The 17,043-nt window shown below is 48.4% G+C and overlaps 1 protein-coding gene across 2 annotated transcripts in view; it reads right to left on the bottom strand.

The window, feature by feature from the left end:
- LOC122927065 (NXPE family member 3-like) overlaps nt 1-17,043 on the bottom strand; it is a 121,128-nt gene that overhangs the window by 81,152 nt on the left and 22,933 nt on the right. Inside the window, exon 1 of one of the 2 annotated variants that reach the window (XM_044278629.1) lies at nt 3,264-3,394. The exons of the other annotated variant lie outside the window; for it this stretch is intronic. The gene's annotated coding sequence lies outside the window, so the exon portion shown is untranslated. Of the gene's footprint in view, nt 1-3,263; nt 3,395-17,043 lie in introns of those variants that run through there. 2 annotated transcript variants of the gene reach the window in all.

Genomic DNA, 17,043 nt, shown 5'->3' with positions numbered 1-17,043 from the left:
TACAGAGGACACAGACGATACACCTCCCACCGAGGACAGCTTGTCGTTGCCTCTGGGCAGCCTGGCACACATGAGCGACTAAATGCTGAAGTGTCTCAGCAACGACCGCCGAGTTGGCCACATTCTAACTTGTGCTGATTACTGGGTGGCCACGCTGCTGGATCCCCGTTACACGGACGTCTTACCGTCCTTAATTGTATCACTGGAGCATGATCAGAAGATGTGCAAGTACAAGCGCACGCTGGTAGACTCGCTGCTGGTGGCATTCCCACCTGACAGTGGGGGCAAGGTGGATGCACAAGGTGAAGGCAGAGGAGAAGGAAGAGGTCGCCAACGCAGCTGGGGCACCACCAGCACCACCAAAAGCTTTGTCAGCACGCCACAACAACCAGCACCACCAGCTGATATGGAGGCAGCAGGAGGCAGCATTTCACCAACATGGTGGAGCAGTATGTGTGCTCACGCCTACACGTACTGACTGATGAGTCTGCCCCCTTCAACTTCTGAGTCTCCAAATTGGGCACATGGCCTGAGCTTGCCCTTTACACCTTGGAGGTGCTGACCTGCAGCCAGTGTATTGTCTGAACGTGTATTTAGCACAGCGGGGAAGGGGGGGTCATCACAGACAATCACAGCTGCCTGTCCACGGCCAACATGGACAAGCTCACATTCATTAAAATGAACCAGGCATGGATCCCACAGGACTGAGAAGACAAGTATACCGGCCACACACAGCCATTGTTATACTGCAGCGCAGTCACCTAGAAACCATGCTTGAAAATCGCACCGCATCCGCACTTGCTTTTCACGCAGCCCCATTCACTTCTATGGGGCCTGTGTTGCTTGAAAAACACAAAATATAGAACATGCTGCGATTTTCACGCAATGCACAAGTGATGAGTGAAAATCCCCGCTTATGTGCACAGCCCTATAGAAATGAATGGGTCCGGATTCAGAGCGGATGCAATGCGTTCACCTCACGCATCGCACCCGTGCGGAAAGGGGCTTTAGGAGGTTAAAACGTTACCTTTATTAGAGAATTAATTTGGAAAATATTATCAAGGAAAACAGAAAAAATGTGAAGAAAAAGTGAATCTACGAGAGGGGAGACTCCTCCTGAGCACTTTTAAACTTTTGTAGCATCTGATAGGGCGTCTCTGTCTCTATATTGTCGTCTGTATTTCTTAGATAGTGGATTTGTTAAGGTCCCGCTAGACGGGACTATACAGCAGGAGATTGTCGGGGAGGGAAGAGTTCCTTCCCGACAATCGCCTCCTCCTCAGTATGGGGAAGAGCAATCACTAACGCCATCACTCGTGCCCACACTGACTCAAGCATCAGATGGTGATCACACAGCTAGATCTGATGATTTAGGTGCCTACACTAACAATTGAGGAACGAGAGTTTTGCTCATTTAATGATTAATCACCGCAATCTTTACACTGCCAGATAATCACTAATAAGTGTTCCTATGAATGCTGGTTAAAGACTATCTGGCGGATTCTCGACCCATGTGAAGGAATTTAATCAAAAAGATTATTTTGAAAAAAGAAAAAAGTTAAAAATATTAACAAATCTCCATGTGTGATAGATGAAATATTTAACGTTGCGATTGCTTAAGGACGTTTTGGTCAGATAGACCTTTATCCAATCATCGCTGATGAAAGGAGAAGTGAGTGTCTGAGCGGTGGCGTCCCACGTGGAGAACGCTAGACTGGCAAGGAGACTCTCCCTTCCATCAGTGATGATTTGATGAAGGTCTATCTGACTGAAAGGTCCTGAAGCAATTGCAACGTTAAATGCTTCATCTATCACACATGGAGATTTGTTCATATTTTGATCTTTTTTACTTTTTTCTTTTTTCTTATTTCGAAGTAATCTTTTTGATTAAATTCCTGAGATACATACCTGAATGGTATTAAGGAACATTCAAATTAAATCTACCTTTGCATACTACCTTGAGAGTGCGTGGTTTCATTCATATTGACTATATTTGGGTCTCACCCTGATACCACTGCAAATCTCCCCAAAGGAGTGCATCTTCCATCTTTTCTAAACCTTCCCAATCACACTTTGTCAGAGTATGTCCTGCTTGAGTGACAATGTTTTGTTACCGCCCATACAAAATATCTGGATGTCTGTGCAAGGTGTGGACTCACATTGACCTTATGGAGCTGCATAAGTATCACGGCAAACAGTGAGGGTAACACTGGAACTATAATGTAGAGGGGGGGCCGCTTGTCTGTAGTGGACCCTTAAATGGTTTTCCCGAGATGTTAATACTGATGATCTCAGAACAGGTCATCAGTGTCTGATCGGTGAGGGTTCAACACCCCAGACTCCTGCCAATCTAAAACTCCTGTCTTAATAAATGACCCTCAAACTTCTTACCAGATATATATTGATCAAGAAATATCTGAGCCCATGGACCCCGGCAATGTGACCTCAATCCTGGCAGGAACCTTCTTCATTTTATACCTGGTGCTTGGTATAATGAGGGAATATATTTTTGCACAATGTTCTTAGTATTGCTGGCTGTAACCAGTGACAAACACCGTGTTCTTGCTTATCTTTTCTTGGGGCGGGACCTAATAGAAGGAAGATACACTTGCTTTCTTTCTTTCCTAAATGGTTGGACCTGTATCCCGTTATTATTCTCTATCCATAAAATAAATATTCTTCCTGGTAACATCAGCGTACATTTTAAGGTTTCAATTCAAATATGTCACAAACTCTTGAAAACTGGACTTCCATGTCTATCCAAAGGGTTGTCAATAACACGACCCAGCCAAACCGGATGAAATTAAAGGGTTAGAAGAAGACAATATATAACGAGTCTACCAACTGGCCTTATCAATTTGCAAATGACGGAGATTTCATCCCTGTGGAGGTCGCTTTCCCCCTCGTTTGCAAATAGAACCGTTCATTAAGGTGAAAAAATTATGTTGGAGTCAAAAATGGTTAGACATGCATAAGAAGGTCTTCATCTCCCGGCTGTAGGTATTGTACTGGTCCAAACATTGTGTCAAACACAATAAACCCAAATCATTCAGTAATATGTCATGGGTAAAGATTTGTGTATCAAAAATGTGTAAGTTCTGCAATTGTCAGGTGATTACAAAGTTTTATCTGAAGTCACCAGAATGTGGGCACATGTGGATTCAGTGTCGATCTCTGGGCATGTCCTACTCCAGCAGATTAGTAGTTTGCAGGTAGTGGACGATCCAATATAAATACATATATTTGCTATATACAGGACTTACCCCTGTGAGGAAAGAAAGTGTGTAGAATGCTGCAATGGAGAACAGCAGCTTCTTCATTGTCCTCGACATTCAGTACTGGCTGCTTCAGTCACAAGGACAACAAGTCACTCCAGTCACTCATTGCTTCCTCCTCATCATAATTGTATAGACATGTCACAGGACTAGGGATGAGCGAACTCGAACTGTATAGTTCGGGTTCGTACCGAATTTTGGGGTGTCCGTGACACGGACCCGAACCCGGACATTTTCGTAAAAGTCCGGGTTCGGGTTCGGTGTTCGTCGCTTTCTTCGCGCTTTTGTGACGCTTTCTTGGCGCTTTTTGAAAGGCTGCAAAGCAGCCAATCAACAAGCGTCATACTACTTGCCCCAAGAGGCCATCACAGCCATGCCTACTATTGGCATGGCTGTGATTGGCCAGAGCACCATGTGACCCAGCCTCTATTTAAGCTGGAGTCACATAGCGCCGCCCGTCACTCTGCTCTGATTAGCGTAGGGAGAGGTTGCGGCTGCGACAGTAGGGCGAGATTAGGCAGATTAACTCCTCCAAAGGACTTGATTAACTGATCGATCTGCAGCTGTGGATCATTGAGCTGCTGATCCTCAATTGCTCACTGTTTTTAGGCTGCACAGACCGTTTGTCAGTCTCATTTTTCTGGGGTGATCGGCGGCCATTTTGTGTCTTGTGGTGCGCCAGCACAAGCTGCGACCAAGTGCATTTAACCCTCAATGGTGTGGTTGTTTTTTGGCTAAAGCCTACATCAGGGTGAAGCTGTCACACCAAGTGCATTTAACCAGCAATAGTCTGTTCATTTTTTGGCCATATACAAAATCAGGGGCAAGCTGCGCCTGTCACCAAGTGCATTTAACCCTCAATGGTGTGGTTGTTTTTTGGCTAAAGCCTACATCAGGGTGAAGCTGTCACACCAAGTGCATTTAACCAGCAATAGTCTGTTCATTTTTTGGCCATATACAAAATCAGGGGCAAGCTGCGCCTGTCACCAAGTGCATTTAACCCTCAATGGTGTGGTTGTTTTTTGGCTAAAGCCTACATCAGGGTGAAGCTGTCACACCAAGTGCATTTAACCAGCAATAGTCTGTTCATTTTTTGGCCATATCCCAGTCTAATTCTGTCACTAAATCCATACCGGTCACCCAGCGCCTAAATACTAGGCCTCAAATTTATATCCAGCTAAATCTGTCCCTAGTGCTGTAGCTGGGCGAGTTATTTAGTGTCCGTTCAAGCACATTTCTTGTTCTGGGTTGAAATACAATTCCCAATTTAGCAATTTCATAATTTAGTGGTTTCTGCTATATCAGAGCTATTTGAAATCTATCCCTAAAAGGGTATATAATATTGAAGGTGCACATAGGGTCATTCAGAATAACTTCACACACACGCTTCTGTGCATTTCCAAGTCTAATTCTGTCACTAAATCCATACCGGTCACCCAGCGCCTAAATACTAGGCCTCAAATTTATATCCCGCTGAATTTGAATACAATACATTGGGCCAAATAATATATTTGTTGTTGTGGTGAACCATAACAATGAGAAAAACATCTAGTAAGGGACGCGGACGTGGACATGGTCGTGGTGGTGTTAGTGGACCCTCTGGTGCTGGGAGAGGACGTGGCCGTTCTGCCACATCCACACGTCCTAGTGTACCAACTACCTCAGGTCCCAGTAGCCGCCAGAATTTACAGCGATATATGGTGGGGCCCAATGCCGTTCTAAGGATGGTAAGGCCTGAGCAGGTACAGGCATTAGTCAATTGGGTGGCCGACAGTGGATCCAGCACGTTCACATTATCTCCCACCCAGTCTTCTGCAGAAAGCGCACAGATGGCGCCTGAAAACCAACCCCATCAGTCTGTCACCTCACCCCCATGCATACCAGGGAAACTGTCTCAGCCTCAAGTTATGCAGCAGTCTCTTATGCTGTTTGAAGACTCCGCTGGCAGGGTTTCCCAAGGGCATCCACCTAGCCCTTCCCCAGCGGTGAAAGACATAGAATGCACTGACGCACAACCACTTATGTTTCCTGATGATGAGGACATGGGAATACCACCTCAGCATGTCTCTGATGATGACGAAACACAGGTGCCAACTGCTGCGTCTTTCTGCAGTGTGCAGACTGAACAGGAGGTCAGGGATCAAGACTGGGTGGAAGACGATGCAGGGGACGATGAGGTCCTAGACCCCACATGGAATGAAGGTCGTGCCACTGACTTTCACAGTTCGGAGGAAGAGGCAGTGGTGAGACCGAGCCAACAGCGTAGCAAAAGAGGGAGCAGTGGGCAAAAGCAGAACACCCGCCGCCAAGAGACTCCGCCTGCTACTGACCGCCGCCATCTGGGACCGAGCACCCCAAAGGCAGCTTCAAGGAGTTCCCTGGCATGGCACTTCTTCAAACAATGTGCTGACGACAAGACCCGAGTGGTTTGCACGCTGTGCCATCAGAGCCTGAAGCGAGGCATTAACGTTCTGAACCTGAGCACAACCTGCATGACCAGGCACCTGCATGCAAAGCATGAACTGCAGTGGAGTAAACACCTTAAAACCAAGGAAGTCACTCAGGCTCCCCCTGCTACCTCTTCTGCTGCTGCCGCCTCGGCCTATTCTGCTGCTGCCGCCTCGGCCTCTTCCTCCGCCTCTGGAGGAACGTTGGCACCTGCCGCCCAGCAAACAGGGGATGTACCACCAACACCACCACCACCACCTCCGTCACCAAGCGTCTCAACCATGTCACACGCCAGCGTTCAGCTCTCCATCTCACAAACATTTGATAGAAAGCGTAAATTCCCACCTAGCCACCCTCGATCCCTGGCCCTGAATGCCAGCATTTCTAAACTACTGGCCTATGAAATGCTGTCATTTAGGCTGGTGGACACAGACAGCTTCAAACAGCTCATGTCGCTTGCTGTCCCACAGTATGTTGTTCCCAGCCGGCACTACTTCTCCAAGAGAGCCGTGCCTTCCCTGCACAACCAAGTATCCGATAAAATCAAGTGTGCACTGCGCAACGCCATCTGTAGCAAGGTCCACCTAACCACAGATACGTGGACCAGTAAGCACGGCCAGGGACGCTATATCTCCCTAACTGCACACTGGGTAAATGTAGTGGCAGCTGGGCCCCAGGCGGAGAGCTGTTTGGCGCACGTCCTGCCGCCGCCAAGGATCGCAGGGCAACATTCTTTGCCTCCTGTTGCCACCTCCTCCTTCTCGGCTTCCTCCTCCTCTTCTTCCACCTGCTCATCCAGTCAGCCACACACCTTCACCACCAACTTCAGCACAGCCCGGGGTAAACGTCAGCAGGCCATTCTGAAACTCATATGTTTGGGGGACAGGCCCCACACCGCACAGGAGTTGTGGCGGGGTATTGAACAACAGACCGACGAGTGGTTGCTGCCGGTGAGCCTCAAGCCCGGCCTGGTGGTGTGTGATAATGGGCGAAATCTCGTTGCAGCTCTGGGACTAGCCAATTTGACGCACATCCCTTGCTTGGCGCATGTGCTGAATTTGGTGGTGCAGAAGTTCATTCACAACTACCCCGACATGTCAGAGCTGCTGCATAAAGTGCGGGCCGTCTGTTCGCGCTTCCGGCGTTCACATCCTGCCGCTGCTCGCCTGTCTGCGCTACAGCGTAACTTCGGCCTTCCCGCTCACCGCCTCATATGCGACGTGCCCACCAGGTGGAACTCCACCTTGCACATGCTGGACAGACTGTGCGAGCAGCAGCAGGCCATAGTGGAGTTTCAGCTGCAGCACGCACGGGTCAGTCGCACTACAGAACAGCACCACTTCACCACCAATGACTGGGCCTCCATGCGAGACCTGTGTGCCCTGTTGCGCTGTTTCGAGTACTCCACCAACATGGCCAGTGGCGATGACACCGTTATCAGCGTTACAATACCACTTCTATGTCTCCTTGAGAAAACACTTAGGGCGATGATGGAACAGGAGGTGGCCCAGGAGGAGGAGGAGGAGGATGAGGAAGAGGGGTCATTTTTAGCACTTTCAGGCCAGTCTCTTCGAAGTGACTCAGAGGGAGGTTTTTTGCAACAGCAGAGGCCAGGTACAAATGTGGCCAGCCAGGGCCCACTACTGGAGGACGAGGAGGACGAGGATGAGGAGGAGGTGGAGGAGGATGAGGATGAAGCATGGTCACAGCGGGGTGGCACCCAACGCAGCTCGGGTCCATCACTGGTGCGTGGCTGGGGGGAAAGGCAGGACGATGACGATACGCCTCCCACAGAGGACAGCTTGTCCTTACCCCTGGGCAGCCTGGCACACATGAGCGACTACATGCTGCAGTGCCTGCGCAACGACAGCAGAGTTGCCCACATTTTAACCTGTGCGGACTACTGGGTTGCCACCCTGCTGGATCCACGCTACAAAGACAATGTGCCCACCTTACTTCCTGCACTGGAGCGTGATAGGAAGATGCGCGAGTACAAGCGCACGTTGGTAGACGCGCTACTGAGAGCATTCCCAAATGTCACAGGGGAACAAGTGGAAGCCCAAGGCCAAGGCAGAGGAGGAGCAAGAGGTCGCCAAGGCAGCTGTGTCACGGCCAGCTCCTCTGAGGGCAGGGTTAGCATGGCAGAGATGTGGAAAACTTTTGTCAACACGCCACAGCTAACTGCACCACCACCTGATACGCAACGTGTTAGCAGGAGGCAACATTTCACTAACATGGTGGAACAGTACGTGTGCACACCCCTCCACGTACTGACTGATGGTTCGGCCCCATTCAACTTCTGGGTCTCTAAATTGTCCACGTGGCCAGAGCTAGCCTTTTATGCCTTGGAGGTGCTGGCCTGCCCGGCAGCCAGCGTTTTGTCTGAACGTGTATTCAGCACGGCAGGGGGCGTCATTACAGACAAACGCAGCCGCCTGTCTACAGCCAATGTGGACAAGCTGACGTTCATAAAAATGAACCAGGCATGGATCCCACAGGACCTGTCCGTCCCTTGTCCAGATTAGACATTAACTACCTCCCCATAACCATATATTATTGGACTCCAGGGCACTTCCTCATTCAATCCTATTTTTATTTTCATTTTACCATTATATTGCGATGCTACCCAAAGTTGAATGAACCTCTCCTCTGCCTGTGTGCTAGGCCTAAATATATGCCAATGGACTGTTGCAGTGGTGGCTGACATGAAGCCTGATTCTCTGCTATGACATGCAGACTAATTCTCTGCTGACATGAAGCCAGATTGTCTGTTACGGGACCTCTCTCCTCTGCCTGGGTGCTGGGCCTAAATTTATGACAATGGACTGTTGCAGTGGTGGCTGACGTGAAGCCTGATTCTCTGCTATGACATGCAGACTGATTCTCTGCTGACATGAAGCCAGATCGTCTGTTACGGGACCTCTCTGCTCTGCCTGTGTGCTAGGCCTAAATATATGCCAATGGACTGTTGCAGTGGTGGGTGACGTGAAGCCTCATTCTCTGCTATGACATGCAGACTGATTCTCTGCTGACATGAAGCCAGATTGTCTGTTACGGGACCTCTCTGCTCTGCCTGTGTGCTAGGCCTAAATATATGCCAATGGACTGTTGCAGTGGTGGGTGACGTGAAGCCTCATTCTCTGCTATGACATGCAGACTGATTCTCTGCTGTCATGAAGCCAGATTGTCTGTTACGGGACCTCTCTGCTCTGCCTGTGTGCTAGGCCTAAATATATGCCAATGGACTGTTGCAGTGGTGGGTGACGTGAAGCCTCATTCTCTGCTATGACATGCAGACTGATTCTCTGCTGACATGAAGCCAGATTGTCTGTTACGGGACCTCTCTGCTCTGCCTGTGTGCTAGGCCTAAATATATGCCAATGGACTGTTGCAGTGGTGGGTGACGTGAAGCCTCATTCTCTGCTATGACATGCAGACTGATTCTCTGCTGTCATGAAGCCAGATTGTCTGTTACGGGACCTCTCTGCTCTGCCTGTGTGCTAGGCCTAAATATATGCCAATGGACTGTTGCAGTGGTGGGTGACGTGAAGCCTCATTCTCTGCTATGACATGCAGACTGATTCTCTGCTGACATGAAGCCAGATTGTCTGTTACGGGACCTCTCTGCTCTGCCTGTGTGCTAGGCCTAAATATATGCCAATGGACTGTTGCAGTGGTGGGTGACGTGAAGCCTCATTCTCTGCTATGACATGCAGACTGATTCTCTGCTGTCATGAAGCCAGATTGTCTGTTACGGGACCTCTCTGCTCTGCCTGTGTGCTAGGCCTAAATATATGCCAATGGACTGTTGCAGTGGTGGGTGACGTGAAGCCTCATTCTCTGCTATGACATGCAGACTAATTCTCTGCTGACATGAAGACAGATTCTCTGTTACGGGACCTCCCTCCTCTGCCTGGGTGCTGGGCCTAAATATATGCCAATGGACTGTTGCAGTGGTGGCTGACGTGAAGCCTCATTCTCTGCTATGACATGCAGACTGATTCTCTGCTGACATGAAGCCAGATTCTCTGTTACGGGACCTCTCTCCTCTGCCTGTGTGTGTGCTGGGCCTAAATATATGCCAATGGACTGTTGCAGTGGTGGCTGACGTGAAGCCTCATTCTCTGCTATGACATGCAGACTAATTCTCTGCTGACATGAAGACAGATTCTCTGTTACGGGACCTCCCTCCTCTGCCTGGGTGCTGGGCCTAAATATATGCCAATGGACTGTTGCAGTGGTGGCTGACGTGAAGCCTCATTCTCTGCTATGACATGCAGACTGATTCTCTGCTGACATGAAGACAGATTCTCTGTTACGGGACCTCTCTCCTCTGCCTGTGTGCTAGGCCTAAATATATGCCAATGGACTGTTGCAGTGGTGGGTGACGTGAAGCCTCATTCTCTGCTATGACATGCAGACTGATTCTCTGCTGTCATGAAGCCAGATTGTCTGTTACGGGACCTCTCTGCTCTGCCTGTGTGCTAGGCCTAAATATATGCCAATGGACTGTTGCAGTGGTGGGTGACGTGAAGCCTCATTCTCTGCTATGACATGCAGACTAATTCTCTGCTGACATGAAGACAGATTCTCTGTTACGGGACCTCTCTCCTCTGCCTGTGTGTGTGCTGGGCCTAAATATATGCCAATGGACTGTTGCAGTGGTGGCTGACGTGAAGCCTCATTCTCTGCTATGACATGCAGACTGATTCTCTGCTGACATGAAGCCAGATTCTCTGTTACGGGACCTCTCTCCTCTGCCTGTGTGCTAGGCCTAAATATATGCCAATGGACTGTTGCAGTGGTGGCTGACGTGAAGCCTCATTCTCTGCTATGACATGCAGACTAATTCTCTGCTGACATGAAGACAGATTCTCTGTTACGGGACCTCTCTCCTCTGCCTGGGTGCCGGGGCCTAAATATCTGAGAATGGACTGTTCCAGTGGTGGGTGACGGGAAGCCAGATTCTCTGCTATGGAACCTCTCTCCAATTGATTTTGGTTAATTTTTATTTATTTAATTTTTATTTTAATTAATTTCCCTATCCACATTTGTTTGCAGGGGATTTACCTACATGTTGCTGCCTTTTGCAGCCCTCTAGCCCTTTCCTGGGCTGTTTTACAGCCGTTTTAGTGCCGAAAAGTTCGGGTCCCCATTGACTTCAATGGGGTTCGGGTTCGGGACGAAGTTCGGATCGGGTTCGGATCCCGAACCCGAACATTTCCGGGATGTTCGGCCGAACTTCTCGAACCCGAACATCCAGGTGTTCGCTCAACTCTACACAGGACGCATACAGAGGAATGTCATCAGAGGAGGAGAAACCTGCAGCTTATGTTGTGGCAGACCAAGGGTCAGTCTGCAAGGAACTGAAGTTGGGAGTGCCCTAGGCTCTTTAATTATACCCATTCCAAGGGTGTAACCTCTAAAGTATTGACATTATTGGTTTATAATAAGACTTCTAATTGGACAGAACTAAATCCATCCATTGATTGGTTATTATTCTATGAGCTTTCTCTTTTCTACTAACGGGTTAACAGCTGAGACTATAGTTTTTTTTTTTTTAAGAAGAAATGCAGACTGGTTATTTAGCAGGTACATAGTGTGTCTTATCTTAACTCACACTTGCTAACTTCTATAGCTTTTAGCTTATGTCACCGTCTTCTTCTTCTTATAGTCACACAGAAATTTAAACAAAAGTCCTATATAAAATGGAAGTCACAGGAAAGCTGGGTACTTCTTTAACATTTCCCTCCTCTTGTGACAGCTCGTATATCCCAGAGTATACAGATAAGCTGCATAGACCATGCGATGCAAGCATCAATCCGGTCTGTCTATTAGTTGTCATTTTTCCTAAGCAATCATACATTTTATTTATATCACACACTATCTAGTGGATATAGGTGCAGCATTGTTGTCCCATGCATCATTGTCCATAGTTCTGGATAAACCTTCTTCTGCTCCTGAGTTGGAATCACTAGGATCCAGTAGGTCAGCCATACTGCTAGGAGCATTAGTAGTAAGCCTAAAAGTTTCTGCGTAGCTGGGGTCCTCGGTTGTGGAATCAGAACAGTAGGCATCATCTCGAGCGTTGCTGTCCCTTGGTTGGACAGTGTTGTCATTCAACATGGCGTATCCCTTGACCACTATGGTGGTACTTATTTCCTCCTCTGGTCACCACCATGAACACTTCAGTGATGGGAGGCCTGGGACAGACACTGCCTTCCTGCCAAAGATGCTCCTCCATCTGAACTTCCACTTAGATCCCGGAGCTACTTAAAACAGAAAATGATAACCACATTACCAGTGCCACCTGGGTGATTCCATCTGGGACCACCACTATAGTGTCTCAATACAGTTGAGAGTGTGCAGAGCTTTTGTGATCCCTAGGGTCTTCAGTATGTGTCCCATTATCTACCCTAGTGAAATGAGTACCTCAGTCTGACTATCACCTCATGAAACCCATATCTGCAAACTACTTCTGACAATATTTTCTTAGCAGTGTTTTTGGCTGTAGCCATAGTTACTGGCCAGCCTGAGAATACATCAATGGCTACAAGGACATACTCATATGTGCTCACCTTGGGTAGCTGTATGTTATCCACTTGAACTCTTTTAAACGGGTACAAAGGTTTGGGAGTGTATTTCTTGGGGGTCTTTACAAACCTCCCAGGGTTATGTCTGGCACATGTAAGACAACTCTGAACAAACTTTTCAAAGAGGGTCTGAATTCCAGGGGCAAACCAATGTTCTAACACTAGTGCACTCATAGCTCCTTTTGACAAATGAGTAGGCCCATGTGCAAAATTGTCCATCATTGGATACAAACTCAGAGGCAAACATGTTTTGCCATTTACCTGCCAGAGCTCTCCTGCCTTTGTGGCCCCCGCCTCCATCCATACCTATTTGTCTTGAGGCGTTATCTGAGCCTGTAGTTCTTGCAAGAGCGACAAGTCTTGTTTGGCTGCTTGAGCGTTTCCTACGGCTTGCGGATCATCTTTTTTCACGTGACCTGGTACTTTAATAATGGATACCTCTGTGGGCAGCTCTAAGGCCTCTATGAGGCTCTGTACTGCTTCTGAATTCTTGATTGGTGTTATCTGGAAAACTAACTTCTGACTTCATCAGGCAAACTAAAGTCATGTGCTACCCCGAAAGCATACCTGGAATCTGTGTAACAATTAATTCTCAGTCTCAATATAGATGCATTAGTGAGTGCCTTCAATTCTGCCTCCAATGCAGAAGCACGGGATGGGAGTGGTTTTTGTATAATTTCCTTACCATCTTTGATTACCCAGTGACAAAGTGTCCTTGTTCATCATTCTACCATCTGGAGCCATCTACAAAATACTCAGCATCAGAGTTAGTTAATGGTGCTTTGGAAACTAGGGTTGAGCGAACCCGAACTATGCAATCAGAACCTGAAGCGAGGCATAAACGTTCTCAACCTGAACACAACCTGCATGACCAGGCATCTAAGTGCAAAGCACGAGCTGCAGTGGAGTAGACACCTCAAAAACCATGAAAGGTCTCTGGCTCCTCCTGCTTCCTCTACTGCTGCAGTCTCGGCCGCTTCATCCACCGTTGGAGTGACAGTGCCACCTGCCACCCTGCAAATAGAGGATCTGCCAGCAACACCACCACCTGGGTCACCAAGCATCTCTGCAATGTCCCACAGAAGCGTTCAGCTCTCTATCTCCCAAACACTGGAGCGGAAGTGGAAGTACCCCCACACACCCACCCGCGATCCCTGGCCCTGAATGCCAGCATTTCAAAATTACTGGCCTTTGAAATGCTGTCATTCCGTCTGGTGGAGACAGAGTTTTAAAAGCCTTATGGCGGTGGCTGTCCCAGAGTGTGTCGTGCCCAGCCGCCACTACATTTCCAGGCGTGTCATCCCTTCCAACCAAGTAGGGGACAAAATCAGGTGTGCACTGTGCAACGCCATCTGTGGCAAGGTCCACCTAACTACGAATACATGGACAAGTAAGCACGGTCAGGGATGTTATATCTCCCAAACAGCACACTGGGTAAATGCAGTGGCGGCTGGGCCTGAGGCGGATAGCAGTTTGCCACATGTCCTTCTACCACCGAGGATTGCAGGGCGCTTCAGATTGCATCCTGTTGCTTCCTCCTCCTACTCCACTTCCTCATCCCCTACCGGCTCCTCATCCGTTCAGAGTAACACCTTCACCACCAACTTCAGCACAGCCAGGGGTAAATGACAGCAGGCAGTTTGAAAACTTCTGATTGGGTGACAAACCCCACACCGCGCAGGAGCTGAACAACAGACCGATGAGTGGTTTGTGCCAGTGAGCCTCAAGCCCGGCCTGGTTGTGTGCGATAATGGGCGAAATCTTGTAGCAGCTCTGGGACTAGCCGGTTTGGCGCACATCCCTTGCCTGGTGCATGTGCTGAATTTGGTGGTGCAGAGATTCCTTAAAAAATTACCTCGATATGTCAGAGCTGCTAAATAAAGTGCTTGCTTTCGGCGTTCTCACCCTGCTGCTGCTCGCCTGTCAGCGCTGCAGCATAACTTCGGCCTTCCCGCTCACCGCCTCATATGCGACGTGCCCACAAGGTGGAACTCCACCTTGCACATGCTGGACAGACTGTGCGAGCAGCAGCAGGCGATAGTGGAGTTTCAGCTGCAGCACGCACGGCTGAGTCGCTCTGCGGAACAGCACCACTTCACCACCAATGACTGGGCCTCCCTGCGAGACCCGTGTGCCAGTGCCGATAACGCTGTTCTCAGCGTTACTATCTCACTACTATGCCTCCTTGAAAAAAATGCTTCTGGTGATGATGGAAGAGGATGTGGCACAGGAGGAAGAGGAAGAGGAAGAGGGATCATTTCATAGGGTTTCCAGCCAGTCATTCACAAGTGGCTCCGAGGGTGGGTTCCTGCACCCACAAATGCCAGGTACACAATTGTCCAGCCAGGGCACAGTTCTGGAGGATGACAAGGTGGAGGATGAGGACCCACCCCCGTAGTTGATTCACTCGGTACAGCATCTCTTGTTGAACCACAAAACTGGGAAACATAGGCTCAGCCCCCGGTTGTTGCATCTCACCCTCACCTTACATCACACAACGTGAAATAGCAAACGATCAAAAAGTCATAAGCACCCCAAAATAGTGCCAATCAAACTGTCATTTCATCCCGCAAAAATGATACCGTACCTAAGACAATGATTTTTTTTTTGTTTCAAAAATGATATTATTGTGTAAAACTTACATAAATAAAAAAAGTAGACATATTAGGTATCTCCGCGTCTGTAAGAACCTTCTCTATAAAAATATCACATGACCTAACATCACAAAAGATGTAATAGCAAGCGATCAAAAAGTTATATATGCCCTAAAATAGTCCTAATCAAACAGTCATCTCATCCCCCAAAAAAATTAGCCCCCTACACAAGACTAGAGTTGAGCGAACACCTGGATGTTCGGGTTCGAGAAGTTCGGCCGAACATCCCGGAAATGTTCGGGTTCGGGATCCGAACCCGATCCGAACTTCGTCCCGAACCCGAACCCCATTGAAGTCAATGGGGACCCGAACTTTTCGGCACTAAAAAGGCTGTAAAACAGCCCAGGAAAGAGCTAGAGGGCTGCAAAAGGCAGCAACATGTAGGTAAATCCCCTGCAAACAAATGTGGATAGGGAAATGAATTAAAATAAAAATTAAATAAATAAAAATTAACCAAAATCAATTGGAGAGAGGTTCCATAGCAGAGAATCTGGCTTCCCGTCACCCACCACTGGAACAGTCCATTCTCAGATATTTAGGCCCCGGCACCCAGGCAGAGGAGAGAGGTCCCGTAACAGAGAATCTGTCTTCATGTCAGCAGAGAATTAGTCTGCATGTCATAGCAGAGAATGAGGCTTCACGTCAGCCACCACTGCAACAGTCCATTGGCATATATTTAGGCCCAGCACACACACAGGCAGAGGAGAGAGGTCCCGTAACAGAGAATCTGGCTTCATGTCAGCAGAGAATCAGTCTGCATGTCATAGCAGAGAATCAGGCTTCACGTCAGCCACCACTGCAACAGTCCATTGTCATAAATTTAGGCCCAGCACCCAGGCAGAGGAGAGAGGTCCCGTAACAGAGAATCTGGCTTCATGTCAGCAGAGAATCAGTCTTCATATCATAGCAGAGAATCAGGCTTCACGTCACCCACCACTGTAAGAGTCAATTTTCATAAATTTAGGCCCAGAACCCAGGCAGAGGAGAAAGGTCCCGTAACAGACAATCTGGCTTCATGTCAGCAGAGAATCAGTCTTCATATCATAGCAGAGAATCAGGCTTCACGTCACCCACCACTGTAAGAGTCAATTTTCATAAATTTAGGCCCAGAACCCAGGCAGAGGAGAAAGGTCCCGTAACAGACAATCTGGCTTCATGTCAGCAGAGAATCAGTCTTCATATCATAGCAGAGAATCAGGCTTCACGTCACCCACCACTGTAAGAGTCAATTTTCATAAATTTAGGCCCAGAACCCAGGCAGAGGAGAAAGGTCCCGTAACAGACAATCTGGCTTCATGTCAGCAGAGAATCAGTCTTCATATCATAGCAGAGAATCAGGCTTCACGTCACCCACCACTGTAAGAGTCAATTTTCATAAATTTAGGCCCAGAACCCAGGCAGAGGAGAAAGGTCCCGTAACAGACAATCTGGCTTCATGTCAGCAGAGAATCAGTCTTCATATCATAGCAGAGAATCAGGCTTCACGTCACCCACCACTGTAAGAGTCAATTTTCATAAATTTAGGCCCAGAACCCAGGCAGAGGAGAAAGGTCCCGTAACAGACAATCTGGCTTCATGTCAGCAGAGAATCAGTCTTCATATCATAGCAGAGAATCAGGCTTCACGTCACCCACCACTGTAAGAGTCAATTTTCATAAATTTAGGCCCAGAACCCAGGCAGAGGAGAAAGGTCCCGTAACAGACAATCTGGCTTCATGTCAGCAGAGAATCAGTCTTCATATCATAGCAGAGAATCAGGCTTCACGTCACCCACCACTGTAAGAGTCAATTTTCATAAATTTAGGCCCAGAACCCAGGTAGAGGAGAAAGGTCCCGTAACAGACAATCTGGCTTCATGACAGCAGAGAATCAGTCTGCATGTCATAGCAGAGAATCAGGCTTCACGTCAGCCACCACTGCAACAGTCCATTGTCATAAATTTAGGCCCAGCACCCTGGCAGAGGAGAGAGGTCCCGTAAAAGAGGATCTGGCTTCATGTCAGCAGAGAATCAGTCTGCATGTCATAGCAGAGAATCAGGCTTCACGTCAGCCACCACTGCAACAGTCCATTGT

The sequence above is a fragment of the Bufo gargarizans genome, chromosome 2 (genome assembly GCF_014858855.1).
Source record: "Bufo gargarizans isolate SCDJY-AF-19 chromosome 2, ASM1485885v1, whole genome shotgun sequence".
Classification (NCBI taxonomy): domain Eukaryota; kingdom Metazoa; phylum Chordata; class Amphibia; order Anura; family Bufonidae; genus Bufo; species Bufo gargarizans.
The sequence above is the reverse complement of the archived record's forward strand: the minus strand, read 5'-3'. Positions and strand labels throughout refer to the sequence as shown.